The 15,255-nt window shown below is 41.0% G+C and overlaps 1 protein-coding gene across 5 annotated transcripts in view; it reads left to right on the top strand.

The window, feature by feature from the left end:
* The window catches only part of PLAGL1 (PLAG1 like zinc finger 1), a 96,081-nt gene that overhangs the window by 58,683 nt on the left and 22,143 nt on the right, over positions 1 to 15,255 (top strand). For 4 of the 5 annotated variants that reach the window (XM_057527772.1, XM_057527773.1, XM_057527771.1 and 1 more), the window contains exons 4-5: positions 7,067 to 7,140; positions 11,235 to 11,266. The gene's annotated coding sequence lies outside the window, so the exon portion shown is untranslated. Of the gene's footprint in view, positions 1 to 6,736; positions 6,884 to 7,066; positions 7,141 to 11,234; positions 11,267 to 15,255 lie in introns of those variants that run through there. The other variant, XM_057527775.1, reaches the window with a different exon arrangement.

The raw sequence follows: 15,255 nt of genomic DNA on the forward strand, positions 1-15,255 counted from the left end.
CAAATATCTGAATGTCTTTTGGTAAAAACTGTGTTTCATATTGTTGGAGAAGACAATTAGAGGTGGTTATAAAACGGCAATTCTTAGCCCTTCATAAGAAAGAAATAACCATCAAACTTCCACAGCTATGGACTGAGTTTCTTTAGTGAGACATGCTTCCTTAGACATTCTTAAGAGTTCTTCCCAACTATTAATTTCTGAGATAAATGGTAGTGAAGGAAAAAAAAATTTCTCAGTGTTATTAGGCTGTAGATAAACAAGCACATTTAAACTGATGTGTTATATAGTAAGTAATGCAATGTAAGAATGAGCAGTAATTTTTAAAAATCACAGAACTATAGAATTAGAAGGAGCCTTAAGTGGTGTTGAGTCAAACAACAGTGGCCTCAATTCCCTGCCTTTTTAAATATCAAAGCGTTGGATAAAAAAAAATTTTTAAGGGGGATCCATTGAAGTTTGCAGATCAGCAAAAGCAGTGAAGGACAACTAAATCACTGAGTGACATATTCAGAATTCAGAGAAAATCCCATGAAGCTCAAGAACAATCAATAATATTCTAGACGTGCTTGTGTACTAGGTAAAAGTTGGATAAATGCCATCTACTTTCCAAAGCCTTTTCTGGCTCTCCAAGACTTACTGGCCTGTCTCTGTCTTCCCATAGTATTTTGTACACTCTGCACTGTAGCATCTACATACCATCATCTATCAATAAGGGGTCATAAAAAATGAGACAAGGAGTTAAAAAGTAAGGTTTGCCGTTTATCACTGGCAGTCTTTTCTTGTGCTAGAAAGTTAATCCATGTTCTCCTAGTGAGTAGCATGAGGGTCAAATGAAGTAAGACATGTATTAGTTCTTTGAAAACTTTAACGCACTAGCTACATAAAACAAATATTCCTATTAGGTATTTTTCTCTTCATGTGGCAATAGCCTGTGAATTTCTGCCTAACACCAATACATTTCTACTTAAAATGGTTAAACGGCAAGAAGTAAAACTGATTGTACAGAAAAACAACATTGCTGCTTTATAGCAACCACGGACTTGCCTCAGGTTTTTTTTTTTTTTAAGACAGTTCAATTAGTGTTTCTGTTTTGTATAGTAGCTTATCTTTTATGACAGTTTGATCTTGGTTTATTACTTGGCCTCATAAAATCCTAGACTTGAGTGTTAAATTTTTAGTGCTAGAGGAAATCATGTAATCTAGAGGCTGAAAGTTAAATTTTGTGTCTTTTTATTGAAAAGGAAGCATTTTCCCCCTTTTAACAAGTTTTGTATTGGTTTGATTTTCAACATCAATGATAATAGCTACCATTATTGAGCATTTCTTATATGCTAACACTGCTCTAGGTGCTTTACACAGGTTATCTAATTCTATCCTTTGCAAGCCCTATGAAAGAAGGTATTATTCCTTTTTTACAGATGAGGAAGCCGAGGTTCTGGAAATATTGTTAATTGCTTAATTTACAAAACTACTAAAAGGTGACACTAAAATTTGAATGTGAACCTGACACCAGAGTCCATACTCTTAAACACTGCCTCCTTGAATGAGCGGTACAATGCATTGGGCTTAGAAATAGATTCTGATTACTTATTTAATACAATTACGGAGAACGTCAGTGAATAATTACATGCAGAGGTGGTAGCTAGGGGCAAAGGAAACAGCATGGGATTTAGAAACAATATTTAAAGTTGTGACTCATATACTTACTTGTTCTGTGACTTTGGCAAATCAATTTATTACCTCTCTTGAGGCTTTTTTCCTCATTCAAAAATAGAAATTCATAAAACCACCTATCTCAGATGGTTATGGTGAAGATCAAATTGATGTTTCTAAGTGCTTTGTAAATGCTTTTGAAAAGTATATAAGTGAATTGATGAGTGTATGTCGTCATTTGCCATAGTCTTTCTTCAAGTAGTACATTTTCTGAGTGCTCTTAAAAAAATGATTTGATTTATAGAAATGTAGTGAGTTTCCAAAGCAGCTCTGTTGAATTAGAGTGATCTATTATAGAAGGAGGTTCTACTCATAAGACCAGCTTTCTTCGATGAAGTACATCGTTTTTGAGGAACGATTATTTCACAATACTTCGTAAAGGAATTCTTCACGGATGTTTCTGTCTCCATTTTGGAAGAGTAGGGAGACACAGAGGCCAAAGTGAATCAGTGCCAGAGTCAGCTTTGAGGTTCCTAATATAACTGACACACTGAGCCTACCAAGAATTCCGCTACCTTTCCTGTGCAGTTGGGAGTTCTGTATTTTCTAAGTTTATTTCTGTCCCAGTTTGAGAAAAGTGAAAGTCTTTACCTTGAGGACTGTTCAGTACCCTATACAAAATGGCATCTTTGGCAGTCAAATGAATAATCAATGAATGGACCCCCCCCCCCCCCAGGTCAGTCCCGAAGCTCCTAAGATGGGCACGTGGGAAGGTTGTGTTCTGTGTCATGGAGTGAGTTCTCCATACCTTTCATTCCAGTATTGTTTATTTTCTTTTTGGTTTAGGAATTTTGAAACTTAACCCATCTATTCCCATGTTTACTCAGGATTAGCAGCAGAAATGGAGGGGAGCACAATGAAATGAGCGCATTTTGTTACGGGCTGTCGTGAACGTGGTGTCAAAGCAGCAGCTCGGAATTCAGTGGAGACTTTGGAAATCTTTTAATTCTGTGTGTTCAGTGTGGGTAACCAATCAGGATAATCCACTTTCTTTCCTAGTCCCTCTGGTTCTCCCCTCCCCCTCGCTAACCCTCTTCACTCACATGCGCGTGCGCGCGCGCGCGCATATACACACACACACACACACACACACGCGCGCGCGCCCCATTCACCCACAGACTGTCATTTAAGAGCTTGGATTACCAGTTTCGGTGATTACCTAGCTCACATCAAAAAGCTAACTGTTCTGTCTCTGTTCGTGTTTGTGTTTTGCAAACAGAATTTATGCAAACGGAGTCTCTCTTTGGGTCTCGTGGCCTTCGCTGGAGATGAGGCCTGAGGGAAGCCCCAGGAGTTACAGCTCTCAGTTCATCATACGGTAGTAGTTTACTGGGTGTGAACCAAGAAGGGCAGTGCGTGTAGCCGACCTCCTATCATCAGCAGAACCATTAGGTTGAGAATAGAGTGTCCCAGTGGTTTAGGTATGGTGACACGAAAGAAATTGCAGATTAAGTGAGACCATCGCTTGTGGGATTGCAGGGTGGAGAAAGAAAGGGAGAGTGAGCGGGCCTAGTTTATTTATGGAATGTCGGGGGGCCATCGTGGCTCAGCGGGCCCTAGAAGCGGAGGACTTCCCTCAGCGCTTGTTTTCTCCCTCTGACCTTGGATGAACTAGCGAGCAGTATATTATGCCGGGTGATTGTGCCGGTTTGTCATGGTTAGCATTCTGGACTGTCACTGGAATGTAGGAAACGGATGAATTTGAATTGAACCATGAGGTGGTCTGCCGGCCCTCTCCTTGTCTCGAGGAAACCTGTCGCTGTTTGTCTGGGCCTGGCCTAATGAAAGCAATGGAGGGAAAGAGAGGTGGGCCTTTGATCTCTTTGTTGCAGCTGCTCCCTGGGAACTCACTGAAATCAATGCCCTGTTTTCCTGAAGGAATGAATGGCTCTGCCTAACTAGCTTTGTGAAGCCGTGGGGGAATTCACTGCCTCTGTTTATTGACAGCTGAAAAGGAGCACATGGGGTGGAATGGACCTTCTTGTGAAAACCAGGCACAGGGAAAATTAGACCTCAATTTAACACAGAGGAATTTGGAAATTCACCCCAAAGGAGACGTGGTTTCTCATGCTTACATTAGAATTACTCAAGTTTGGGGCTAGTGTGTAATGAACAATGGAGGTTCTGTCACAACTGTGTTATAAGTAGGAATATGATATGCATAATAAGTGATGTTAAGTAGAAGTTGATTCAATACCCTCCTTATTTTTTTAAACACAGAAGTAGAGAAAGACAAATATTAACCATGATATAATCAGGTGATTCTTTTATTTTTGCTTTAAGAAGAAGAGAAAAAAATTGAAACTTATTTTAAGCATTGTTAATATGCTATCACTAAGTCTCTAGAATGTGTCTTTCATTCATTTATGTTTCAAAACATCTTTGAACTTTGTATCGAAGTTTCATTCACATTAGCTGTTTGTGCTGTTCTGGATTGTGTGTGTTGTGTGGAAGTACTACAAATCACATTTATTTTTAAAAATGTTTATTCTTGGGATATTATAACTGGAAGTCTGTGTCAAGCATAAATGAAACTGGCTTGTAGATCAATTTAGCACTTGCGATGAGAACAGTTCATAAATCCTAAAATTACTGCCTTACTTTTGACAACACAGTAAAGAAAAAGTCGAGTTTATCACAAGGAAACATCACCATACCTTCTTTTATCTCTCCCCTCACTTGCTTGATTTCCCAGGAAGAATTTATAGCTTTTCCCTCTGGCCCTCAGCCCTTTGTGCACACCTCTATTATAACACTTAACACATTGCCCTGTAGCTCTTTGTTTAGGTGTATTCTTTTAGCTGGAAGTAAAGCAGCTGTGTCGTATTCATTTTTATATCTCCAAACCCAGCAAAGCTCTTGGCTCAGTGAATGCGTGCTGCATGAATGGGGATTGATAGCTCCCTGTACGTTACTTTGAATGTAATTACTTATCCAGGCTTCAACTGCACATACTACATTTAGGAAAACCTGATTGATCTGTTGTCACCTGATTGGTGCCGTAGCTTTTTAAAATCTTGCCTTTACGGAGAATTATTGAACAGCTCTTCAATGTGGCAAGTTTGTTGGGCAGTCCATCAGCCTCTGAACAGGAGGCATAGAAAGTGTATGGCGTTGTCCTTTTCCAATCCCAAGCTCTCTTCTTTAATATTCTTTTAAAAAAAATAAGTCTCAGCACAGTGTTTAGGTATTTTCAGTAAGAAGATGAAAAAACTTTTGAGTTTTGTAGACTTTCACCTGACCAGATTTAGTGATTGAGATGGATAGGCTTCCATTTTCAGGATTTAATTCTATGATGTAATGTTAAATAATGCAAAACAAAACCTTTGACAGTTTCTTTAACCAGCTTTACCACCACTGTATGTTATGAACCTCTTGTCAAAGGAAGCAAACACCTTTACTTCTAAGTGAAAAGTGTGTAAGGGAAATTTTGATTCTAGGGGACTACCGTGATTTCACAGGACCCTAGGACAAGCCCAATTCCTGAGTTATTCTCAAGTTAAACCCAATTTCTTTTTAAACCAGAGCTTTAAGTGGGAAATAGTTGTCAACATTCTTTGGGAAAAATAACATCTTAAAATCATAATGGAAAACTTTAGAAAAGGTGGGTGCAGGGGAGAGGTAAGTGAGCACGCAAGTGCAGGAACTGGCTAATGTTTTATTCTCCATGTTATTTTTGTTTTATTTTTACCACAAAGATTACGTTAAAAGCAACCTGTTTGGTTTTCTGTCTTGATTAAAAGTAAGGATGAAGTTTAAAATACAGGTTTACAAATTTATGAGTCGTGGTAGCAATCTTGTAGAGGGATAGGTGCTTGTATGGGTCATACAGATGTGGTCGATTCAGCAGGTTGTGATTCTGCTGAGATTTTAGATTTCTTACAAAACAGAAAAATTACCATGGCCTTGATCATTGATAGACTCTCGCCCCCGTAAGTATTAACTTGTAGATAAGAAAGCTGTAAGCCTCTTACTTAGGTTTTATAACTCCCAGTTTCTGGAAGTAATTTCGTGTGACATCATACCAAAGTCGGGAGGGGTAGAGGGTGGAAGGAGAAGTAGGAAATCAAACGACACTTTTCCGTTTGATGTTTCAGCTTAAAAGCGGTGAGGCATATCTTGTCTACATTGATAGAACTACATACAGGCCCCAGGGAGTGACTGTAGTTAAAAGTTGTGTTCTTGCTGTGTTTATAGAACCAGATAACGTCAACTACATGATCCTCCATAAAAGAGTCCTTTCCTCAGGCCTGAAGACTGTTGTCATATACAAGAAGAATTTCAAGTAATTTAAGAGTCAAACCCTCAAAATACTTTTGGGGAATCAACATATATTAGATCTTTGTATTTATGTGTGTGTTTATCTCCATAGGCAAACTTCCTAGCAGAAAGATACTTCCCTCTTAGACGGCTTCCCATCCATCCAAATAAAGCAGCCCTAATACAGGCTGATCTAGTCATTGAAAGGGAAACATCCTCCTTACGGGTTAGGTTGAATTACAAGAAAGACGGGTATGCTTACTGTCAACAAGTTCTGCCCTTCAGGCCTCTCCTCTGAGTAGTAAGCTTGTCTTTGAAAAAAAAAAATTGCAGTTAAGCAAAGGTTCCTTTTGGTTTTGGGTTCTTCTTTGGTTTGGTTTTTGTTTGCCTGTTTGTTTGTTTGTTTTTGGCCTTTTAATGGTCTTTCCTTGCTCTTTGTCGTCTTTTTCCCCTCTTCCCCAGTGCACCCTCAGCCCTACTTGGGTACTTGCTTCCTTTTCCTAAAGGATAACGTTCTTAGTTGACCCTTTTACAAAAGGTTCTGATTATCATCTGACTTCTTCCTGAGGCTCTGAGAAATTTTCACTTGCACTGGGGTCTCTGGAAAAGAATTGCAAATACAGGAGTACCCCTTGCTTCCCAGGTGCAGTGTTCAGCACTTCACTCACATTAACTCATTTAATCCTCAAAAGGCTCTTAGGCTATAGGTATGGTTATCATCTCCATTTTACAGGCGAGAAGCTGAGGCAGAGAGCTGCTCAACAAGTGGCGTGAGGTTTCTGAGTGGCTCCAGGTGACACCTGGATCTGAATGTAGGCATTCTGGCACCGTGGCCCCAGCTCGTCACCGCGTCACCACGTCACCACGTCACCAGTCTCTCTCAAACTAAAAATCCCGTAAGAACTTAGAGGTGTGTCTCTGGAAGGTTGGAATATAACACGATGGCATATTGACGGAAAGAAGTTTTTGATCCTGGCATTCCTGAACTCAACGTTCTGTATATAAATGTCTCCTAACACAGTATCGGTGTGGTTTTTCTCAATGCCTTTTTTTTTTTTTTCTTTAACCTTTTGACATTTTTTTCCTCTTCTAGGGTTGCTCTCACATCTGCTGTGGCCTCTGTTTCATGTCACATCTGAAACTCCTCTGTACCTCAGACTTAGAAAGGTAAGTGTGCCTCCGCTACACCCTCTGACTTCTGCCCAGGCTGCTCTCTGTGGCCAGTTGTGAGTCTGTGTTCTCATTCTCCTACGTTAGAGCACACGCCAAAGCTTCCCGCTCTCCACGGTAGAGGGGGTTATGTTCCAGAAAACACTTGCTCTCCGAGAATTTTCATTTGAGGAACTGCAGACCTTGAGGGAAAACTTATGGTTGGGGAATATGAAAGCCTATTTTTCACTCTTTAGAAAAATCAAGAGAACATGCTAAGAACTGTCATTGATATTCATATAACTTTAGAAATAAGGGGCACTACACAAATGCCTTTTATTTATCATGACTTGTTTACTAGAAACTTGTGATCTCCCTCCCTGACACTTAAAAAGACATTTTCAAATAAAAACAAATTAATGCTAGGGGAAATTTGGGGGTATTAGACTCCATTTAGAATCATATTTAGTATGTTGCATACATCACAATTCAGAGTCTCTAAATCATGCTCCTGAAGTCATAATGTGAGGTGATTCTCAATTTCCATATATTCTGTCCAAATTTCCTAAAATTATGAAGTAAGTATGCCACTAAATCCAGTGGAGGTAACCTAAATTTGCCCCTAAATTCGAGGGAACTCGTGGTCGACAGGATCCCCAATATTTATCAGAAGTTTTGATTTTTTATTTTTCTCCATCATACATATAGAGATTATGATTTGTTTTAAACGGCTATTTCAAAATAATGACACCTAGTCATTAAATTTCATATCCAACATTTTGGTTGTTTTTCTCCTTTAACATGTATTAGTTCTCTGTTTAAGCCCATTGCCTTCTTCACCCCAAAGGAACCCTCCCCCTATTTTGCAGCTTTAGCGCTAACAGTGTTGCTTAACCATTACTTTTGGCCTCTCTCCACATATTTTTTTGCAAAATGTCCTTGACTGTAATATGCCATATTTTTTTATTCCAGTCTTCTTTGTAAGTTTTCTTAACATCCCATCTTACACTTGAGTTTTTTTGGGTTTTTTTTTTTTCTCCTAAACTAGATAAACCACTTCCAAATTTATTTTGCTCTTGGACTGACTTCTAGAAAGGCTGTCCACAGCTGCTCCAGGTGAAGGGCCAAAGTGAAATATTAGATGTGTGTGTTTAAATTCCTGTTCTCCAAATGGTTCTAATTGAAATTAATCCACTTCCCCACTCATACATTCAAAAGAAAGATTCTAGCGCAATCCAAATGTGCCAGAATCACTTCTGTATATCATTTGGGTGACTTCATGATACCTGTAAGACCAATTCATGCCAGGCCTATTTGTAATTGTTTTCTCTAGTTAAATGTGACATTGCCATTAAAAGCACAGCTAATAATATTATACTGCTTAAGAATTTAAAAATCTTTCAAATACATGACATACAAAGTTTTGAAGGAGGCAGGAAATAATTAGAAATTTCTTTTACAAGTATGTGTTAGAAAATGGAATTGTGTCATGATCCAAATTAAAGAAAGATTATTGAAGTGAACCAATAATTCATACTTTCTGTTATATGTATTGTATTCTGAAACAGGTTATTCATATTTCCTAATTGTGAACTTACCCAGTGTATAAAATCATTCTTGATACTTATTAACAGGCCACATCTACTTTGTACGTAAACTTCAGACTCTGCCCCAGTCATTGTGCCTCCGTATGGACATATGTAATGCATAATCTTGTAACAGGTAGAGTGATGTAAGCATGAAGAGAAGTTAGGGAACTTGCTTAAGGTTACATACCTGGCAAGTAGCAGAGCCAGTGTTCCGACCTAGAGCCATGTGACTCCAAAGCCGGTGCTGTTTGCACTCCGCCAGCCCATCTTTCTTGGACTGGATCCAGCAGAATACTATCATTTGCTTAATGCTTTTTAACTAACTGTAGGAACACAACCTCGTATTAAGTAGAGTATGCTTCTAGTAAAAGAATAAGGGAGAGTAAAACACGTTATCATACCACTTTTAGGTAAGGAAAGTTACTATCCAAGAAATAGCATTAATTTTTTTTTTTTTTTTTAACTTCCTTGACTCCCTGAACAAACAAAAAGTTAAAAAGTGAAGGCCATTGGGGATGAAGGGCGTTGGGGGGTCATAATATAGGAGGGTGTTAAATATTATGGTTACAATTAATAAATAAAGCATATATCTCTATCAATGTGTTTAAAATAGTGCTGGGAGTTATGCGTGTTTATACTATGACAAGGTGTACTTTATTTGGGGAATAACTTAATTGATCCATTATGTGGCATTTACCAAGGTAATTTTTCCCTTTTTGTTTGAGCACAGGAACTAAAAGTGATTCATAAAACAGACGCAGACACACACACACACACAGTCAGCGTGCAAATTAGAACCACATTAGGGTGATCATCATTTTTTGTTGTTTCCCTAAAATGGTTCCCGTTTGCTAGTTCCGATTCAGGGGAGATTTAGAGCTCCCTGTCAACACTCAGTTTTACAGAGAAACTTCAGTGTTCAGTTACTGCTGTTAGTCTTTTCTGTGCACAGCTTTTAAAAATTGTTTTCTGTGTTTTTTCCTAAGGAGTTACTGATTTTAATGCATGGAATGGATCAATGCAGGAGCATAATCTGTCTGTCTGCTGTCTGAGGTCTCTTTCTATAACGCGAGCCCTTAGCATATCGCTCTCCTGATTAAAAACTTTCAGTGGATCAGTCAGGACTCTTGGTTGCAACTGACGGAAATTAATGGGACCACTGAAGAATTCCAAACAGCCAAGTGACGGGAGCGTATTTGCATGTTAGAAGAATCACTCTGACAGCGGCATTGTGCTTAGAATGAAGGGATGAAGGGGAGCCAGTCTGAGAACAGAGAGACTTGAGGAGCCAGTAGGGATCTCGGTGTCCAGTACTAGAAATGCCCCTTTACTGATAAGCTCTTTACTTGCCAGGCTAGTGGTAGTTTGAAGGAAGCCACATGAAAATTGAGTCCTGGCCAGCAGGGTGGGCCGGTCCCCCATTCTCCAGCATGCCCTCCACCGCCACTAGGTTTTGGGGCACCACAGGTTGGAAGATAGCCTCCGGCACATGGTTGCCCCTGTTGGATGGTGAGAGTTGGGGCTGAGCCCTGTGAGGGCTCACTGACTGTCCCCTCCTCTCTCCCATCTGGGCTCCCCCATCTGGTGTGAGAAGGGAAGCAAGTGTCAGCAGAGACCAGACCCTTAGGAGAGGAGAGCGGCCCTGCACTCTGGTTTGCCGAACCTCTATCTGCTTGCTCAGTGCACCCTGACTTCCAAGTTCCCTGTCTGGGGGTTTTCTTCTTGGGCACCATTTAATACCAAATACTCATTTTCCTAATAACCAAAGCAGAGAGCGGGGACTGTCTTGGCACGCCCTGCCTCTGTGATGGGGCACTTGCTCCCCAGATATCTCCTCCTCTCCCGGGTCCGTCTCCCCTCTGGACGCGCCCCACATGCCGGGCAGACTTAGTGGGTGCTTGTGCAGCAGGAAAATGGGGTCCCCTGTTTGCTGATTCTTGTATGTCTGAAACTCTTCCAACCAGAGCTCCCTGTTCCGAAAGTTCTAATCTCGGCATGCTGGCTGATACATCTTGGCTTATCTAGAATCCTCTCTGGTTTTCATCAGGGCCTTCATAAGCCTCATCCGAAGTCTCAGTTATTCAGCCACAGGATTTAAATGGAATTTGTTTTGAGGACATGACTGACCTCAAAGTCCAAATCCCTGTAGACATTTGGTGTCACAAGGACCTACCATTACTGCAACATCTTTGGATCAACAAATTTGTCACATTTATACCGTTTCTCCTCCCTGACACCACCCCAGTTTCCAGCACACTCTCATTTCCATCTTCTGGAAACCAACTGTTTCCAGAACTGTTGGAAACAGTTGGTTTCCAAACTGATGGAAACTCTGTCCTGGCAGCTGGTCTGGGAGGCACGTCCAGGCTCAGAAGCGGTGGTGTCCTGGGCCTCAAGATGCTAGCAGCACTGGCCTCTCTTTTCTCTTCCTAGTAGACTTCTGTTTTTTCCTTTGGTTTTTAAGCAATTCAGAGTTTAAGATAAAGGCCTTAAAGATAACTTTCTCTGTCTCTCTCTTTCTAGGTATTTGCATAGGAATCAGAGGCGTTAATCTTGTGAGTAAACTCTTGACATCTGCACTTGTTTCCTTCCTTCCTTCTCTACCTGCCCCCGGGACTAAAGCTCAGGACAGCTGCCAGGTCCCCAGCACCTTTGCAGAGTCCACGCTCCTCTCTGCAAGAGGAGGCGTGGTGGCATTTTTTGAAAAATAATCTGGCTCCCATTGTAGCAGTTGAAGCTAGTCTATAGCACAGATGCACGTGAGTCTGTGATTCTTTGCACCTTACTCAGGCGCCCCTCACAGGTCTGAATCTCATTCCACGGTGTCAAGTATGCAGGAAGTACTCACTTTTGTATTCCCCATTCGGTCAACCTAGAGAGAAATTTCATTGCAGTCATTTTTAGGTGTCTCCCTGTCCCCCATGCAGTGTGCCCTAGGATCTGGAGATTTCCCTGGCACCTGGTAGGTGAGGGCTGGTCTTTGGTATATGACAGTGGGGTAGTGGTCGCTTGAAGCCCTGCCACTCTTGCCCCAGGCCTGGCCTCCCTGAGCACACCCGCAGCTGTCCTCTAGAGGGTTCTGCCCTGCCTTGGGGACAGAGCTGTGCCAGGGCCCCTTTTCCTTTCCAGCCCCAGGAGCTGGGGGTGGAGGGGACAGTGTCTTTTTCTCTCCCTCTTACCGCTCTCTCCTTCTTTCAACCCTGAAGTTGGGCAGAGTCTCCTCACTGGGTTTAGCTGTTAAGAAAGACAGACTGCTTCTGCTGTCATCTGGGCTAAAATACAAGGAATTACAAAGCCTGCACCTGTTTTAAATGAGCTAGAAAGGATGTTGGGAGGACAAACGAAGTAAAATTCCAGAGTTGTCCTGCTGCACTGATTTGGAGGCTGTAATGAAGGCAAAACATCACCCAAACACTGGTAACTATGGGAATGAAGAGAAGGAAACAGATTTGAGAGACAATAAGCTCGAAGAATCTGGATAGCTTAGTCAGTGAGTAAAATCTAGTATGCCTCCAGACTTTCTAACTTTGGAGCAGCTGGGAAGCAACACGGTGAAGAGACTGACTGTTAATAATGTGGACTCTCAAATCCCACACTCTGGATGCAAAGCCCGGCTCAGCTGCTCGCTGATTGTGTGACCGAGGGCAAATTGGCATCACTCCTAAGCCTCAGTTTCCCCATAAGTAAGATGAGGTTGATGCTTCCTCCGCATATGGTTGGTGGTTTGGAGCATTAAGTAAAGTGATTAAAACAACGGCCATGACCTGGTGAGCAGCCAATACATGTTAGCTCTTATTACGTAGTGGTGCCAGTAGCTAAAATCGGTGATGCCGGAGGAGCAAGCCTGGCGGGTTCGCCGTGCGGAGCCCCTGCTTTAGGATAGGTGACCTTCAGGGGCACTGACAATATCTAGGCTGAGAGGTGCAGGAGGAAGGTAGATGGATTCGCCTGAAATTTGAAAGAAGTTCAGGATTGAAGATAGAGATTTGGGAGGTCTGTGACCCCAAGGAGTAGTTGGAACCTTGGGTGGTGACTGAAGCCCCCCAGGGATTGTGTGAGAAGGTAGAGGGCCAGGTGCTGGGCCCACAGATCTGTTCAAACTCTGAGCGACCCTTTCACAAAACGACTCCACTGTTGTGAAATGAATATGAATGTCCTGTTTACGGCCTCCACCTCAGAGGTATAATCTCAGTCGCGGTGATCCAGCTCCCCGAAGTAAGACTTAGTTGCCCGTAATCTGCCAAGTCGGGTGGGCTCCTTTCCGTCTGGAATTACAGTCCTTAGAAAATAAAAAACTTATCCGGGAGGCTTTTCGAAAACAGGCCCTGCACATCCTCAACCCAGAGGAGTCTTTCGCTGGAAGCCGAGGCAGGCCTCCCGGTGTCAAGGCTTGCCCAGTTCTTTCCCACTCAAATCATTTGAAATAAAAAAGTCAGTCTGAAGAATTTACTTAAGCAAGATCAGGAGTAGCTCCAAGTGAATGAGCTGGAACTGGAGGGAAATCCCTTTGTTCAATTCGGGTTTCAGTGAACGCTCAGCAGGCAGCTAAACCAGTTCATTAACAGAGAGAAAGACGTGTTTCTCAAAGCGGCTCTCAGAAGCTAATGCTTAGAAAAACAGATTGTGACAGCAGAAATGCATTCTAGAAATCATAACGCTCTAGATTCAGGAAACTTTAGTTTTTGTCATCACTGAATAAACAAATCACTTCCACCTAAATATCGCCCCTTTATTTAAGACAATTCCCTCTAACTGATCTGTTTACCGTGCACCAATCCCCGTTCCTAGAAAAATGTGATTTTTCTTGCAACTCTGAAGCTCAGAAACAAGTATATCTAGACATGTTTAATGTTATTGGGTCATTTTAAAAAACCGTATTCTTTAAAAAAAAAAAAAATAATAGAATTGACATATTAAAACCTTTTTTCTGTGATTTTTGAAATCCAAATTCTGACCTGAAAAACAACAGTCTGCAAGTAGCATCCTGTCAAACGTAGATGTGTTATTTTTCCTAACTGCCTCTGCTCTGCTTTATTAAATTGTTGTAGACTGCACATGATTTTTCCCCTGGGGCCACGCATGCTTTCAGGTTCTCTGTTGCATTGTTAACTATTTAAGCATTAGACTGGGGCTGAGATGGCAGGTGGGAAAGGCCGAGGGACTTGATCTCCTCCCTGCCAGAGTTCTCCGCTTTCACTAGTGCTGCTTACATTGAACGGCTTAAGAATAAGCTCCTGTGTGAGCCCTCGGAGGCCAAGGAGTATTGTTGAATTCAGAAAGGAATCTCTTTCTTTTAGTGATAATTTGAATATTTTGACAATGAAGCTAAGCTACTCCACTGCCTGATTTGCGTACTTCATGTCATGTGCGCCCTTTCTAGTGAAGCAGAAGAGAGCCTCTGCCTCTCTGAATTCATAAATTGGCATTGTCCATTGATGAGATGGGTAGGAGCAAAGGAGGAATCATCCAGAAGAATTGTACTCTCTTGCTTTAATGTTTTTTACAGCTCTTAAAAAAAATTAATATAGGCCTTTGGAGACCACCCAATTAAACCACCACGATAAAGGTTGAGTATTTTGAGAAGAGAGATGGGCCATGAGGATAATTTGTGAAGTGTTTATGCATGCAAAGCAAGGAATACGTTTAAAACAAATACTCTGGACGATTCAGAGAACCTACTCACCTCCAGTCTTTTCCCTAAATTGTGGTGGATTATTCTTAAACTTTAGTTTTTTGAAAATGGCCTTAATTTTCCTGTTTTTAACTTAATTTTCCTGTTTAATAACTTATGTTATTCAAAATAAATGGTCATAGCCTTTTTGAGCAAATTAAGAGAAGAAAACAGGCGACCAAGTGAATAAATCGCTTAGGTGAGATATAATTGGCTATGTTACATAATAGATTTACCTTTGTACTGGTAAAGAGAATCCCGAAAAGCTTTCCCCCTAAGAGGATCGACTGGTTAGAATAGTCTTAGTTGGAAGAAGCCAACTTTTATAATTGATTGGTGAACAGAGATACCCGTTTCCACATGCTCACCAGGGATCAGTGGTACGAAGCTGGCTGTAGACCTTTCTGGAAACTTGGTGAAAACATAAGTTCCCAGGGCCTCAGCGATGCTGTCAGTCAGTGTTAGTTTGTACTGTGGCCTAGGAATCTGTATTTTTAAAAGATTGCCCTGGTAATTCTAACGTATAGCCAGGTTTGGTAACCGTGGAATTGTATATGCAAATTGGAGACTTCAGCCTTTTCACCCTGCACAGTTGATAAATCTATATGAAGATATGAAACTTTTTATGTGAAGCTTTTGTTGAAAATGAATGTCTACTGGTTATTGCTGATTTTTTTCAATTCATAATTTGTTTTAGGTTCTGTTATTACATAGATTTGCATACCTGTTTTATGGTATTCTAATACTGTTGATTTTTTAAAAATGCCATTTCCTCTGAGTTCTATTTTGAATATTTTATGTAAGCAATTTCATGGTTTTTTTTTTTTTTTTTTCTACTTGCAGAAAGCAGGGGAAAACATCAGGGTTTTTTCT

Source organism: Balaenoptera acutorostrata, chromosome 14, assembly GCF_949987535.1.
Source record: "Balaenoptera acutorostrata chromosome 14, mBalAcu1.1, whole genome shotgun sequence".
In the NCBI taxonomy this organism is placed as follows: Eukaryota; Metazoa; Chordata; class Mammalia; order Artiodactyla; family Balaenopteridae; genus Balaenoptera; species Balaenoptera acutorostrata.